The sequence below is a fragment of the Arachis hypogaea genome, chromosome 6, assembly GCF_003086295.3.
Source record: "Arachis hypogaea cultivar Tifrunner chromosome 6, arahy.Tifrunner.gnm2.J5K5, whole genome shotgun sequence".
NCBI lineage: Eukaryota > Viridiplantae > Streptophyta > Magnoliopsida > Fabales > Fabaceae > Arachis > Arachis hypogaea.
The window spans coordinates 47,731,260-47,747,656 of NC_092041.1; the positions used below are offsets into that span (position 1 = coordinate 47,731,260).

The 16,397-nt window shown below is 39.3% G+C and overlaps 1 non-coding gene across 1 annotated transcript; it reads right to left on the reverse strand.

Annotated features, from left to right (window-relative positions):
* Positions 1-9,701: 9,701 nt before the first annotated feature.
* Positions 9,702-9,808, reverse strand: LOC112699645 (small nucleolar RNA R71). Its single transcript, XR_003152588.1, has one exon. It is a non-coding gene; the product is annotated as a small nucleolar RNA R71 (small nucleolar RNA).
* Between the last annotated feature and the right edge of the window lie 6,589 nt (positions 9,809-16,397).

Below are 16,397 nucleotides of genomic sequence, written 5' to 3' on the forward strand. Positions count from 1 at the left end.
TGAGGTCTCTGTTGATCCTTCCATGAAAGATTTGGATGATTCCTCCATGAAGGATTGTAGGTGTTTCCATAGGGTTCTCCCATGTAATTCACCTCTTCTATTGAAGGGTTCTCAGGATCATAAGCTTCTTCCTCAGATGAAGCTTCCTTAGTACTGCTTGGTGCATTTTGCATCCCAGACAGACTTTGAGAAATCATATTGACTTGTTGAGTCAATATTTTATTCTGAGCCAATATGGCATTCAGAGTGTCAATCTCAAGAACTCCTTTCTTCTGACTAGTCCCATTGTTCACAGGATTTCTTTCAGAAGTGTACATGAATTGGTTATTTGCAACCATTTCAATCAGTTCTTGAGCTTCAGTAGGCGTCTTCTTCAGATGAAGAGATCCTCCAGAAGAGCTATCCAAAGACATCTTGGATAGTTCAGAGAGACCATCATAGAAAATACCTATGATGCTCCATTCAGAAAGCATGTCAGTGGGACACTTTCTGATCAATTGTTTGTATCTTTCCCAAGCTTCATAGAGGGATTCTCCTTCCTTCTGTCTGAAGGTTTGGACTTCCACTCTTAGCTTACTCAATTTTTGAGGTGGGAAGAACTTTGCCAAGAAGGCATTGACTAGCTTTTCCCAAGAGTCCAGGCTTTCTCTAGGTTGAGAATCCAACCATGTTCTAGCTCTGTCTCTTACAGCAAAAGGGAATAGCATCAGTCTGTAGACCTCAGGGTCAACCCCATTAGTCTTGACTGTGTCACAGATTTGCAAGAACTCAGCTAAAAACTGATGAGGATCTTCCAATGGAAGTCCATAGAACTTGCAATTCTGTTGCATTAGAGAAACTAATTGAGGCTTAAGCTTAAAGTTGTTTGCTCCAATGGCAGGGATAGAGATGCTTCTCCCATAGAAGTCGGGAGTAGGTGCAGTAAAGTCACCCAGCACCTTCCTTGCATTGTTGGCATTGTTGTTGTTTTCGGCTGCCATTTGTTCTTCTTCCTTGAAGAATTCGTTCAGGTGCTCTAAAGAGAGTTGTGCTTTGGCTTCTCTTAGTTTTCTCTCCAAGGTCCTTTCAGGTTCAGGATCAGCTTCAACAAGAATGCCTTTGTCTTTGCTCCTGCTCATAAGAAAGAGAAGGGAACAAGAAAATGTGGAATCCTCTATGTCACAGTATAGAGATTCCTTAAGGTGTCAGAGGAAAAGAAGAGTAGAAGACAGAAGTAGAAAATTCGAACTTATCAGAGAAGATGGAGTTCGAATTTTGCATTAAGGAATAGTATTAGTCCATAAATGGAAGGATGTGGGAAGGAGGGAAGTAATTTTCGAAAATTAAGTGAAAAATTTTGAAAACATTTTTGAAAAACATTACTTAATTTTCGAAAATGAAAATGGAAAAGAAATCAAGTGATTTTTGAAAAAGGTTTTGAAATTAGAAATCAGAAAGATTTGATTGAAAACTATTTTGGAAAAGATGTTGTTAGGAAGATATGATTGGTTTTAAAAAAATGTGATTGAGAAGATATGATTTGAAAAACATTTTTTTAAAAAGATTTGATTTGAAAATTAAAAACTTGACTAACAAGAAAAGATATGATTCAAACATTAAACCTTTCTCAACAGAAAAGGCAACATACTTGAAATGTTGAATCAAATCATTAATTGCTAGCAAGTATCTTTAAAAATGGAAAGAAATTGGTTTTGAAGAAGATTTGATTGGAAAATTGATTTGAAAAAGATTTGATTTTGAAAAACTTTGAAAACTTGAAAAAAAATTGATTTTGAAAACAAAATCTTCCCCCTTTGCCATCCTGGCGTTAAACGCCCAGAATGGTGCACATTCTGGCGTTTAACGCCCAAAACTACACCCTTTTGGGCGTTAAACGCCCAGCCAGGCACCCTGGCTGGCGTTTAAACGCCAGTCTGTCTTCTTCACTGGGCATTTTTGAATGCCCAGCTTTTTCTGTGTGATTCCTCTGCAGTATGTTCTGAATCTTCAATTCTCTGTATAATTGACTTGAAAAGACACAAATAAAAAATATTTTTGGATTTTTTGATAATAGGAGAAATCAAAATGCAACTAGAATCAATTAACACTGCATGCAGGACACCAAACTTAGCAGTTTGCATACTACTGACACTAACAAAATGAAAATGCAAATGAGATACACAAAACACTCAAGTCAATAGAATTCAAAGATCAGATCAAGCAAATCATCAAGAACATCTTGAAGATCACTAAGACATATGAATGCATGCAATTGACACCAAACTTATGATGAGACTCTAGACTCAAACAAGAAATATTTTTGGATTTTATGATTTTGTAAAATTTTTTTGTGTTTTTCGAAAATTAAGTGGAGAAAAAGTATCAAAATTCTTAATGAGAATTCCAGGAATCAGTGCAATGCTAGTCTAAGACTCCGGTTTAGGAATTAGACATGGCTTCACAGCCAGCCAAGCTCTCAAAGAAAGCTTTGGTCCAAAACACTAGACATGGCCAGAGGCCAGCCACGCCTTAGCAGATCACTGCTCCAAAAGCAAGATTGATAAGAAACCAACAAGCTCTTGTGATGATGAGTTGAAACCTCGGTCCAATAAAATTAGACATGGCTTCTCAGCCAGCCAGATTTCAACAAATCACCATGAAACTCTAGAATTCAACTTCAAGAATTTCGAAAAAAAATAAATACCTAATCTAAGCAACAAGATGAACCGTCAGTTGTCCAGCCTAAACAATCCCGGGCAATAACACCAAGAACTTGATGTTGTTGCCGGATCTTGGCACTGATGTTACCAAAAGCTTGCTCAAAACTTGAACAATCCCCGGCAACGGCGCCAAAAACTTGGTGCGCGAAATTGTGAACAATACTTTTTCACAACTCTCATAATCCCCGGTAATGGCTCCAAAAACATGGTAGCTCAATACCATGGCATTACACAACTTCGCACAACTAACCAGCAAGTGCACTGGGTCGTCCAAGTAATAAACCTTACGTGAGTAAGGGTCGATCCCACGGAGATTGTTAGTATTGAAGCAAGCTATGGTCATCTTGTAAATCTTAGTCAGGCAAACTCAAATGGATATAGTGATGAACGAAAATAACAATAAGATAAAGATAGAGATACTTATGTAATTCATTGGTAGGAACTTCAGATAAGCGCATGAAGATGCCTTCCCTTCCGTCTCTCTGCTTTCCTACTGCCTTCATCCAATTCTTCTTACTCCTTTCCATGGCAAGCTCGTGTAGGGTTTCACTGTTGTCAGCAGCTACCTCCCATCCTCGCAGTGAAAACTAATGCTCATGCACTCTGTCACAGTGCGGCTAATCACCGGTTTGGTTCCCTCCCCTACCGGAATAGAATCACTCTTTTGCGTCTGTCACTAACGCCCAGTAGGTTACAGGTTTGAAGCACGTCACAGTCATTCAATCATTGAATCCTACTCAGAATACCACAGACAAGGTTTAGACTTTCCGGATTCTCTTGAATGCCGCCATCAGGTCCTGCCTATACCACGAAGACTCTGATCTCACGGAATGGTTGGCTCGTTTGTCAGGCGAGCACTCGGTTGTCAGGCGATCAACCATGCATCGTGCAATCAGGAATCCAAGAGATATTCACCAAGCCTCAAATGCTTGTAGAACAAGAGTGATTGTCAGTCACTTTGTTCATGAGTGAGAATGATGATGGGCGTCAATCATCACCTTCATCAAGTTGAAGAACAAGTGATATCTTGGAACAAGAACAAGCGGAATTGAATGGAAGAACAATAGTAATTGCATTAATACTCGAGGTACAGCAGAGCTCCACACCTTAATCTATGGTGTGTAGAAGCTCCACCGTTGAAAATACATAAGCATAAGGTCTAAGCATGGCCGAATGGCCAGCCTCCCAATGATCTAAGATAGCATAAAAATGAAGATAGCTACCAAAGTCCTCTTAAGATCTAAAGTGATCAAAAAAGATCTCAATACAATAGTAAAAGGTCCTACTTATAGAAAACTAGTAGCCTAAGGTGTACAGAAATGAGTAAATGACATAAAAATCCACTTCCGGGCCCACTTGGTGTGTGCTTGGGCTGAGCATTGAAGCATTTTTCGTGCAGAGACTCTTCTTGGAGTTAAACGCCAGCTTTGGTGCCAGTTTGGGCGTTTAACTCCCATTTGGGTGCCAGTTCCAGCGTTTAACGCTGGGATTTCTTGAGGTGACTTTGAACGCCGGTTTGGGCCATCAAATCTTGGGCAAAGTATGGACTATCATATATTGCTGGAAAGCCCAGGATGTCTACCTTCCAACGCCGTTGAGAGCGCTCCAATTGGGCTTCTGTAGCTGCAGAAAATCCACTTCGAGTGCAGGGAGGTCAGAATCCAACAGCATCTGCAGTCCTTTTTGGTCTCTGAATCAGATTTTTGCTCAGGTCCCTCAATTTCAGCCAGAAAATACCTGAAATCACAGAAAAACACACAAACTCATAGTAAAGTCCAGAAAAGTGAATTTTAACTAAAAACTAATAAAAATATACTAAAAACTAACTATATCATACTAAAAACATACTAGAAACAATGCCAAAAAGTATACAAATTATCCGCTCATCATGCACTATGGTGTAGTACAGTGATTCTCATACTAGCCTTTTTGCCTCCTTTTTATCTATGGGGAGTGTTTCAAACTTGAGATAGCTTATTATGGGAGTCATCCACCCTTGGTCCTGGTCTGATATGCTTAAGACCTTCATAAAATTCGAGGTTGACGGATTTTGTAGTATTTCTTGAATGAGGCTTCTATTGTTGCCCCGTGGTTTGGTGTTGGCTAGTTTCAAAAATGCATCAGCTCGGGCATTTTGTCCGGAGGTATATGTCAGACCTCATATCTCATGAATTGTCTGAGCGGTTCTCTGGTCTTGTCTAGGTATTTCTTCATGGTGGGATCCTTGGCTTGGTAGCTCCCTTCTATTTGCGAGGTGACTACTTGTGAATCGTTGAAGATGGTAAGCTTTTGAGCTCCAACTTCCCTGGCCAGCTTCAAACTAGCCAGTAGGGCTTCGTACTCGGCTTGGTTATTTGAGGCAGGAAACTCGAACCTTAAGGAGAGTTCGAGTTGTGTTCCCCGATCACTTTCTAGGATCACACTTCTCCACTCCCAACTTTATTTGAGGAGCTGTCAACGAAGAGGTTCCACTATGTGGGGGTGCCCGGGTGTCGGTGTACTCTGCGACAAAATCGGCCATGTATTGAGACTTGATGGTTGTTCGAGCCTCATACTTAAGGTCGAATTTGGACAACTCAACTGCCCAATGTAGGATTCTTCCTGCTAAGTTAGTTTTCTGCAGTATACCTTTTATGGGTTGGTTGGTTTGTATTCTGATGGTATGGGCCTGGATGTATGGTTGGAGTCGTCGAGAAGTAAGTATAAGGGCATAGGCGAACTTTTCTATCTTTTGAAAGTTTAGTTCAGCTCCTTACAGAGCCTTACTGATGAAGTAGATAGGTTGTTTCCCATTTTCCTCTTTTCTGACTAGTGTTGAGGCTATCGCCTGACTTCCAACGGCGAGGTATAGGATTAGTTCTTCACCTTCCTTGGGTCAGGTTAGGATAGGTGGTCGCCCCAGGAATGTCTTCAAGTCTTGGAAGGCTTGTTCACATTCTGGGGTCCATTCAATCTTCTTTCCTTTCCTCAGTGTTGCGTAGAAATGGAGAGATCTTAAGGCCGGTCCAGCTAGAAATCTAGACAGAGCGCTAGTCTTCCGTTGAGCTACTGTACCTTGAAGAGCGGATAATTTATACGCTTTTTGGCATTGTTTTTAGGTACTTTTTAGTATGTTTTAGTTACTTTTTAGTATATTTTTATTAGTTTTTATGCAAAAATCACATTTTTGGACTTCACTATGAGTTTGTGTGTTTTTCTGTGATTTCAGGTATTTTCTGGCTGAAATTAAGGGACCTAAGCAAAAATCTTATTCAGACGATGAGAAAGGACTGCAGATGCTGTTGGATTCTGACCCTCCTACACTCGAAGTGGATTTTCTGGAGCTACAGAAGCCCAATTGGCGTGCTCTCAATTGCGTTGGAAAGTATACATCTTGGGCTTTCCAGAAATTTATAATTTTCCCGAGATTTGATGGCCCAAACTGGCATTTAAACACCCACCAGAGACCCCTTTCTGGCGTAAAACACCAGAACTGGCACCAGAACTGGAGTTAACACCCAAACTGGCATCCAAGCTGGCATGTGACTCTAGAAAAGGCCTATGCACTTGTAAAGCTCAATGCTCAGCCCAAGCACACACCAAGTGGGCCCCAAAAGTGGATTTCTGCACTATTTTCACTTAGTTACTTATTTTCTGTAAACCCTAGTAACTAGTTTAGTATAAATAGCAACTTTTACTATTTGTATTGGGAGCTTTTTGATCACTTTAGATGATTTTGCACATTTGGGAGGCTGGCCATTCGGCCATGCCTAGACCTTTTTCTCTTATATATTTTCTATGGTGGAGTTTCTACACCTCATAGATTAAGGTGAGGAGCTCTGCTGTTCTTCATGAACTAATGCAATTATTATTGTTTCTCCTTCAATTCATGCCTACTTCTTCTCCAAGATATACTCTCGTACTTAATTCAGTTAAGTCATAATGAAGGGGGTAACCCGTGACAATCACCCACTATCTTCATTACTCGCTTAGCCAAGATCCGCGTGCCTGAAAACCACAAGCGGTCTACATGATGCTCAACGTAGTCATTGGATGATAGCTGGAGTATAATCTCTTGGGTCTCTGATCTGCAGACTGAGTCCATCAGGTTAGAACTTTCGTGGTATAGGCTAGAAACAATTGGTAGCATTCTTGATATCCGAAAAGTCTAAACCTTGTCTGTGGTATTCCGAGTAGGATCTGGGGCGGGATGACTGTGACGAGCTTCAAACTCATGACTGTTGGGCACAGTGACAGTGTGCAAAAGGATAGAGAGATCCTATTCCGACACAAGTGGGAACCGACAGATGATTAGCCATGCGGTAGCTGTGCCTGGTATTTTTCATCCGAAACGAGAAATCTGACAGTTGATTAGCCATACAAAAATCGTAGCTGGACCATTTTCACTGAGAGGATCATACAGCTTGCCATGGAAGGGAGGACACATGATTGGATGAAGACAATAAGAAAGCAGAGGTTCAGAAGTAACAAAGCATCTCTAAACGCTTATCTGAAATTCCCACTAATGAATTACATAAGTATCTCTATGTTATTTTCCGTTTTATTTACCTTTTAATTATCAATACCTCATAACCATTTCAATCCGCCTGATTGAGATTTACAAGATGACCATAGCTTGCTTCAAGTCGGCAATCTCCGTGGGATCGACCCTTACTCGTGTAAGGTATTATTTGGACGACCCAGTGCACTTAATGGTTAGTTGTGCGGAGTTGTGAAAAGTGCGATAACAATTTTGTGCACCAAGTTTTTGGCTCCATTGCAAGGGATTGTTCGAGTTTGGACAACTGACGCTTCATCTTGTTGCTTAGATTGGGTAATTTTATTTTATGTTTAAGCTTTTTATTTTTATTTTTGAAAAATACAAAAAATTTAATAAAATCATAAAAAAAATTTTGTGCTTCTTGTTTGAGTCTAGTGTCAATTGCATGTTTTTAATTTTCTTAAGTTTTCGAAAATATATGCATTGTGTTCTTCTGTGATCTTCAAGTTGTTCTTGATGATTTTCTTTGTTCAATCTCATGATTTTCTTGTTTTGTGTTTTATGTTGTTTTTCATATGCATTTTCGACTTCATAGTGTCTAAACATTCAAAATTTCTAAGTTTGGTGTCTTGCATGTTTTTCTTTTCTCAAAAATTTTCAAAAATATGTTCTTGATGTTCTTCATGATCTTCAAAGTGTTCTTGGTGTTCATCTTGACATTCAAAATGTTCTTGCATGCATTATTAGTTTGATCTTAAATTCTTATGTTTTGAGTCATTTTGTATTTTTCTCTCTCCTCATTAAAAATTCAAAAAAGTCAAATATATATATATATATATATTCAAGTAAAAAATACATAGAAATGAAGATTCAGAACATAAAGCAGAAGAATCACAAGAAAAAGAGCTCACTGGTGTTAAAACGCCAGTAAAGAGGCACTTTGGGTGTTAAATGCCATAATGGATATCATTCTGGTCGTTTAACGCCAGTAAAGATATCATTCTCGACGTTAAATGCCAGAATGGGCATCATTCTAGGCGTTTAACTCCAAAAATGGCAGCATTCTGGGCGTTAAGAAAAACGCCCAATAAAGAAGAATTCCTGGCGTTTAACACCAGCCAGGGTATCTAGCTAGGCGTTAAACACCCATAGAGGCAGCCACGTGGGCATTAAACGCTAGAATGGATAGCATTCTGGATGTTTAACGCCAGGATGACACAAGGGAGGTAATTTCTTTTCCAATCCAAATTCTTTCAAATTTTCATGTTTTAATTCATAACTTTTTGCATCAAACATATTTTAAACGTTCATCTTTTTCATCTTTAAAACAAATTTTTCAAAAATCTTTTTCTTAATTTTATGTTATATTTTCAAAAATCCTTGCTAACAATTAATGTTTTGATTAAAAAATTTTAAGTTTATTACTTTCTTGTTAAGAAAGGATCAATCTTTAAATTCTAGAATCATATCTTTTAGTTTCTTGTTAGTCAAGTCATCAATTTTTAAAAAAAATCAAATTTTTTTTATTTCTTTTTCAATCATATCTTTTCATATCATATCTTTTTCAATCATATCTTTTTAAAATTTTGATTTTAAAATCTTTTTCTAACTTCTTATCTTTTCAAAATTATTTTCAAATCTTTTTCAACTAATTACTATTTCTTATCTTTTTCAAACCACCTAACCACTTTTCCACTTCCAATTTTCAAAAATCACTAGCCACTTATTCAAAAATCTTTTTAATTAACTAATTATTTTAGTTTTAATTTTCGAATATACTCTCTCTCATCTCTTTCTATTTATTTGCTAACACTTCTCTTCTACTTATAATTCGAACCATCGCTCTCCCTTTGTGTTCGAATTCTTCTTATTCTCTCTCTACCCCATTCCTCTATTCTTCTTTTCTTTTGACACATCAAGGAATCTCTATTATGTGACATAGAGGATTCCACTACTCCCTTTGTTCTCTTCTTTTTCATATAAGTAGAAACAGGGATAAAAATATTCTTGTTGAAGCTGATCTTGAACCTGAAAGGACTCTGAAGAAGAAGCTAAGAGAAGCTAAAGCACAACACTCCAGAGGGGACCTTACAGAGAATTTCAAAAAAGAAGCAGACATGGCAGCCGAACCCAACAACAATGCTAGAGATGCAAAGAAGATGCTTGGTAACTATGCTGCACCAACTTCCAACTTCTATGGTAGAAGCATCTCAATTCCTGCCATTGGAGCAAACAACTTTGAGCTTAAGCCTCAATTAGTTTCTCTAATACAGCAGAATTGCAAGTTTCATGGACTTTGATCGGAAGATCCTCATCAGTTCTTAGCTGAATTCTTGTAGATCTGTGATACTGTTAAGACCAATGGGGTTGATCCCGAAGTCTACAGACTTATGCTTTTCCCTTATGCTGTAAGATACAGAACTAGGACATGGTTGAACTCACAACCTAGAGAAAGCCTGAACTCTTGGGACAAGTTGGTCAATGCCTTCTTGACCAAATTCTTTCCACCTCAAAAGCTAAGCAAGCTTAGAATGGATGTCCAAACCTTCATACAGAAGGAAGGTGAATCCCTCTATGAAGCTTGGGAAAGATACAAGCAATTAATCAAAAGGTGTCCTTCTGACAGGCTTCCAGAATAGAGCGTCATATGCATATTCTATGATGGTCTGTCTGAATTGTCCAAGATGTCATTGGACCATTCTGCTGGTCGATCCCATCATCTAAAACCCCTGCAGAAGCCCAGGAACTCATTGAGATGGTTGCAAATAACAAGTTCATGTACACTTCTGAAAGAAATCCTGTGAATAATGGGATGACTCAGAAAAAAGAAGTTCTTGAGATTGATACTCTGAATGCCATATTAGCGCAGAACAAAATATTCACCCAGCAAGTCAATATGATTTCTTAGAATCTGACTGGATTACAAGCTGTATCCAGCAGTACTAAAGAAGCCTCCTCTGAAGGAGAAGCTTGATGAGCGGATAATTTATACGCTTTTTGGCATTGTTTTTAGTATGTTTTAGTTAGTTTTTATTATATTTTTATTAGTTTTTATTTAAAATTCACTTTTCTAGACTTTACTATGAGTTTGTGTGTTTTTCTGTGATTTCAGGTATTTTCTGGCTGAAATTGAGGAACCTGAGCAAAAATCTGATTCAGAGGCTAAAAAGGACTGCAAATGCTGTTGGATTCTGACCTCTTTGCACTCAAAGTGGATTTTCTGGAGCTGCAAAAACCCAATTGGCGCGCTCTTAATTGCATTGGAAAGTAGACATCCTGGGCTTTCCAGCAATGTTTAATAGTTCATACTTTTCTCGAGATTTGATGGCCCAAACCGGCGTTCCAAATCAGCTCAAGAATTCTGGCGTTTAACGCCGGAACTGGCACAAGAATGGGAGTTAAACGCCCAAACTGGCACAAAAGCTGGCGTTTAACTCCAAGAAAAGTCTCTACACATGAAAGCTTCAATGCTCAGCCCAAGCACACACCAAGTGGGCCCGGAAGTGGATTTTTATGTCATTTATTCATCTTTGTAAACCCTAAGCTACTAGTTCTCTACACATAGGACCTTCTGCTATTGTGTTAGACATCTTTTGATCAATTTAGATCATAGGATCATCTTTGGACGTCTAGTTCTTAGATCATGGGGGCTGGCCTCTCGGCCATACCTAGACCTTGTTCTTATGTATTTTCAACGGTGTAGTTTCTACACACCATAGATTAAGGTGTGGACCTCTGCAGTACCTCAAGTATTAATGCAATTACTATTGTTCTTCTATTCAATTCAGCTTATTCTTGTTCTAAGATATCACTTGTTCCTCAACTTGATGAATGTGATGATCTGTGACACTTATCATCATTCTCACTTATGAACGTGTTCCTGACAACCACCTCCGTTCTACCTTAGATTGAGTGGATATCTCTTGGATTCCTTAATCAGAATCTTCGTGGTATAAGCTAGAATTGATGGCGGCATTCTTGAGAATCCGGAAGGTCTAAACATTGTCTGTGGTATTCTGAGTAGGATTCAAGGATTGAATGACTCTGATGAGCTTCAAACTCGCGATTGTGGGGCGTTAGTGACAGACGCAAAAGAATCAATGGATTCTATTCCGACATGATCGAGAACCGACAGATGAATAGCCGTGCTGTGACAGAGCGCGTTGAACATTTTCACTGAGAGGATGGGATTGTAGCCAGTGACAACGGTGATGCCCAACATACAACTTGCCATGGAAAGGAGTAAGAAGGATTGGATGAAGACAGTAGGAAAGCAGAGAGACGGAAGGGACAAAGCATCTCCATACGCTTATCTGAAATTCTCACCAATGAATTACATAAGTATCTCTATCTTTATTTTATGTTTTATACATCTTTAAGCTATCTATCCTCTATAACCATTTGAATCCGCCTGACTGAGATTTACAAGATGACCATAGCTTGCTTCATACCAACAATCTCCATGGGATCGACCCTTACTCGCGTAAGGTTTATTACTTGGACGACCCAGTGCACTTGCTGGTTAGTTGTGCGAAGTTGTGATAAAGAGTTGAGATTGCAATTGAGCGTACAATATTGATGGTGCTATTGATGATCACAATTTCGTGCACCAAAGCTTATGACCCTGAGAATCCTGCAATGGAAGATGTGAATTGCATGGGAGAATCCTATGGAAACACCTATAATCCTTCATGGAGAAATCATCCAAATTTCTCATGGAAGGATCAACAGAAGCCGCAACAATGCTTCAATAACAATAATGGTGGGAGAAATAGGTTTAGCAACAGCAAGCCTTTTCCATCATCTTCTCAGCAACAGACAGAGAATTCTGAGTAGAGCCTCTCTGGCTTAGCAACCATAGTATCTGATCTATCTAAAGCCACTCTCAGTTTCATGACTGAAACAAGGTCCTCCATCAAAAATTTAGAGGCACAAGTGGGTCAACTGAGTAAAAGAGTTAATGAAACTTCTCCTAGTACTCTCCCAAGAAATACATAAGAGAATCCAAAATTAGAGTGCAAGGCCATAATTATAACCAAAATGGTCGAACCTATAGAGGACGAAAAGGTAGTGATTTCCAGTAAATACCTCAATGGACGTCCACTAACCACTGAGAAATTCCCTAATGGGGAACCAAAGGAGTCTGAGGCTCATACAGAGACCATAGAGACTCCACAAAACTTACTTTTGCCATTCATGAGTATTCTTCCTCTGAAGAGGATGAAGACACTGTTGAAGAGCAAGTTGCTCAGTATCTAGGAGCAATCATGAAGCTGAATGCCAAGTTATTTGGTAATGAGACTTGGGAGGATGAACCTTCATTGCTCATCAATAAACTGAATACCTGGATTCAGCAGATATTACCTCAGAAGAAACCGGATCCCGGAAAGTTTTTAATACCTTTCACTATAGGCACCATGACCTTTGAGAAGGCTCTGTGTGACTTAGGGTCAGGTATAAACCTCATGCCACTCTCTGTAATGGAGAAACTAGGAATTTTTTAGGTACAAGCTGTAAGAATCTCACTAGAGATGGCAGACAAATCAATGAAAAAAACTTCTGGACATGTAGAGGATGTCTTAGTGAAGGTTAGAGGCCTCTACATCCCTGCTGACTTCATAATCCTAGACACCAGGAAGGATAAGGATGAATCCATCATCCTTGAAAGACCCTTCCTAGCCACAGCAAGGACTGTGATTGATGTGGACGGAGGAGAGTTAGTCCTTCAATTGAATGAGGACTACCTTGTGTTTAAGGCTCAAGGATCTTCTTCTGTAAATATGGAGAAGAAGCATGAAAAGCTTCATCCAATTCTCACCACACAGAGTCAAACAGAGCCCTCACATTCAAACTCTAAGTTTGGTGTTAGGAGGCCACAATCATGCTCTGAGTGTCTATGAAGCTCTATAAGAGCTCACTGTCAAGCTATTGACATTAAAGAAGCGCTTATTGGGAGGCAATCCAATCTTATTTATCTATATTAATTATTTTCTCATTTTTATTTTCTAGTATTAGTCTATGTCTTCTTAAGGTTGATGATCATGTGAAATCACAAAAATAGCTCCAGAATTAAAGCGGAATCAAAAACAGCATAAAAATAACACACCCTGAAGAACGAGCTTACTGGGGTTTAAATGCAAGTAAGGATAGCAAAATGGGCATTTAACGCCCAGTCTGGCAGCATTCTGGGCGTTAAACACCAAAAATGGCACACAGACTGGCGTTTAATGCCAGAAAAGGGTGTCTGGTGTCTTGCTGACGTTAAACGTTAGTAAGGATAGCAGAATGGGCATTTAACGCCCAGTCTAGTAGCATTTTGGGCGTTAAACGCCAGAATTGGCAGCCAGCCTGGGGTTTAACGTCAGGAAAGACAGCAAAGTTGGGGTTTAACGCCAGAAATGGAACACAGAGGGCGTTTACACTCCAGAAAGGTGCAGGGATGAGAAATCCTTGACACCTCAGGATCTGTGGACCTCACAGGATATCTACCTATCCCAACTCACTCTCTCCCTTCTTCACACCTTTCCATAACACTCTTCTCCAAATACCATTCACCTATGAAATCCTACCCTCTTCCCTATAATCTCTTCACCACTCACATCCATCCACTGTTTCCCAAAATAAACCCCACCTACCTTACCATTCAAATTCAAAACCATTTCCCTCCAAAACCCACCCCTTCTCAAATGGATTCCCTCTCTCCCTTACCTTATAAATACCCCTCTTCACTCCTTCATTTTCACACATCTCCAACACTTCCTACCCCCTTGGCCAAACCCTTCACACACCTCCATCTCCTCCATTTCTTCTTCTTTCCTTCCTTTCTTTCTTCTTTTGCTTGAGGACGAGCAAACCTTTTAAGTTTGGTGTGGGAAAAGTGTTGCTTTTTTGTTTTTCCATAACCATTAATGGCACCTAAGACCGGAGAAACCTCTAGAAAGAGGAAAGGAAAGGCAATTGTTTCCACCTCTGAGTCATGGGAGATGGAGAGATTCATCTCAAAGGTCCATCAAGACCACTTCTATGAAGTTGTGGCCAAGAAAAATGTGATCCCCGAGGTCCCCTTCAAGCTCAAAAAAAGCAAATATCCGGAGATCCGATGAGAGGTTCGGAGAAGAGGTTGGGAAGCTCTCACCAACCCCATCCAAAAAGTCAGAATCTTAATGGTTCAAGAGTTCTATGCTAATGCATGGATCACTAAGAACCATGATCAAAGTGTGAACCCGAACACAAAGAATTGGCTCACAGTAGGTCGGGGAAAAATACTTAGATTTCAATCCAGAAACTGGGAGGTTGGCATTCAACTTGCCAATGATGCAAGGAGATCTTTATCCTTTCACAAAAAGGGTCAACTTTGATCAAAGGTTGGACCAAGTCCTCATGGATATCTGTGTGGAAGGAGCTCAATGGAAAAGAGACTCCAAAGGTAAGCCGATTCAACTGAGAAGGCCTGACCTTAAACCCGTGGCTAGAGGATGGTTAGAGTTCATCCAACGCTGTATCATTCCTACTAGCAACCGGTCTGAAGTAACTGTGGATCGGGCTATCATGATCCATAGTATCACGATTGGAGAGGAAGTGGAAGTTCATGAGATGATACCTCTAGAACTATTCAAGATAGCTGACAAACCCTCCACTTTGGCAAGGTTAGCCTTCTCTCATCTCATCTGTCACCTATGCAATTCAGCCAGAATTTTCATAGAGGAAGACATCCTCATTAAAGAGGACAAGCCCATCACTAAAAAGAGGATGGAGCAAACAAGAGAGCCCACTCATGGATCTCAACAAGAGCATGAGGAAGTCCCTCATTAAGAAATCCCTGAGATGCCTCAAGGGATGCATTTTCCTCCACACAACTATTGGGAGCAAATCAACACCTCTTTAGGAGATTTGAGTTCCAACATGGAGCAACTAAGGATGGAGCACCAAGAGCACTCCATTATCCTCCATGAAATTAGAGAGGACCAAAGAGCCATAAGGGAGGAAGAGATATTGAGGAGCTCAAGCACTCCATAGGATCTTCAAGAGGAAGAACTAGCCGCTGTCACTAAGGTGGACCCGTTCTTTAATTTTCTTGTTCTTATTTTTCTATTTTTTTTGGTTTTTATGCTTTATGCTTTGTCTATGTTTGTGTCTTTATTACATGATCATTAGTGTCTAGTATCTATGTCTTAAGGCTATGAATGTTCCATGAATCCTTCAGCTTTCTTAAAAGAAAAATGTTTCTATTTGCAAAAGAACAAGAAGTACATGAATTTCAAATTCTATCTTGAAATTACTTTAATTATTTTGATGTGGTGGCAATACTTTTTATTTTTTGAATGAATAATTGAACAGTGCATATTTTGTATAGTGAAGTTTATGAATGTTAAAATTGTTGGCTCTTGAAAGAATAATGAAAAAAGATAAATGTTATTGATAATCTTAAAAATCATAAATTTGATTCTTGAAGCAAGAAAAAGCAATGAAAAACATAATGCTTGCGAAAAAAAATGAAAAATAAAGAAAAAGAAAAAGCAAGCAGAAAAAGCCAATAACTCTTTAAACCAAAAGGCAAGAGCAAAAAGCCAGTAACCCTTTAAACTAAAAGGCAAGGGTAAAAAATATCCAAGGCTTTGAGCATTAATGGATAGGAGGGCCCAAAGGAATAAAATCCTAGCCTAAGCAGCTAAATCAAGTTGTCCCTAACCATGTGCTTGTGTCATGAAGGTCCAAGTGAAAAGCTTGAGACTGAGTGGTTAAAGTCGTAATCCAAAGCAAAAGAGTGTGCTTAAGGACTCTGGAAACCTCTAACTGGGGACTCTAGCAAAGCTGAGTCACAATCTAAAAAGGTTCACCCAGTTATGTGTCTGTGGCATTTATGTATCCGGGGGTAATACTGGAAAACTAGATGCTTAGGGTCACGGCCAAGACTCATAAGTAGCTATGTTCAAGAATCAACATACTAAACTAGGAGAGTCAATAACACTATCTGAATTCTGAGTTCCTATGGATGCCAATCATTCTGAACTTCGAAGGATAAAGTGAGATGCCAAAACTGTTCAGAAGCAAAAAGCTACTAGCCCCGCTCATCTAATTAGAACTAAGCTTCATTGATATTTTGAGATTTATTGTATATTCTCTTCTTTTTATCCTATTTTGTTTTTAGTTGCTTGGGGACAAGCAACAATTTAAGTTTGGTGTCGTGATGAGCGGATAATTTATACGCTTTTTGGCAT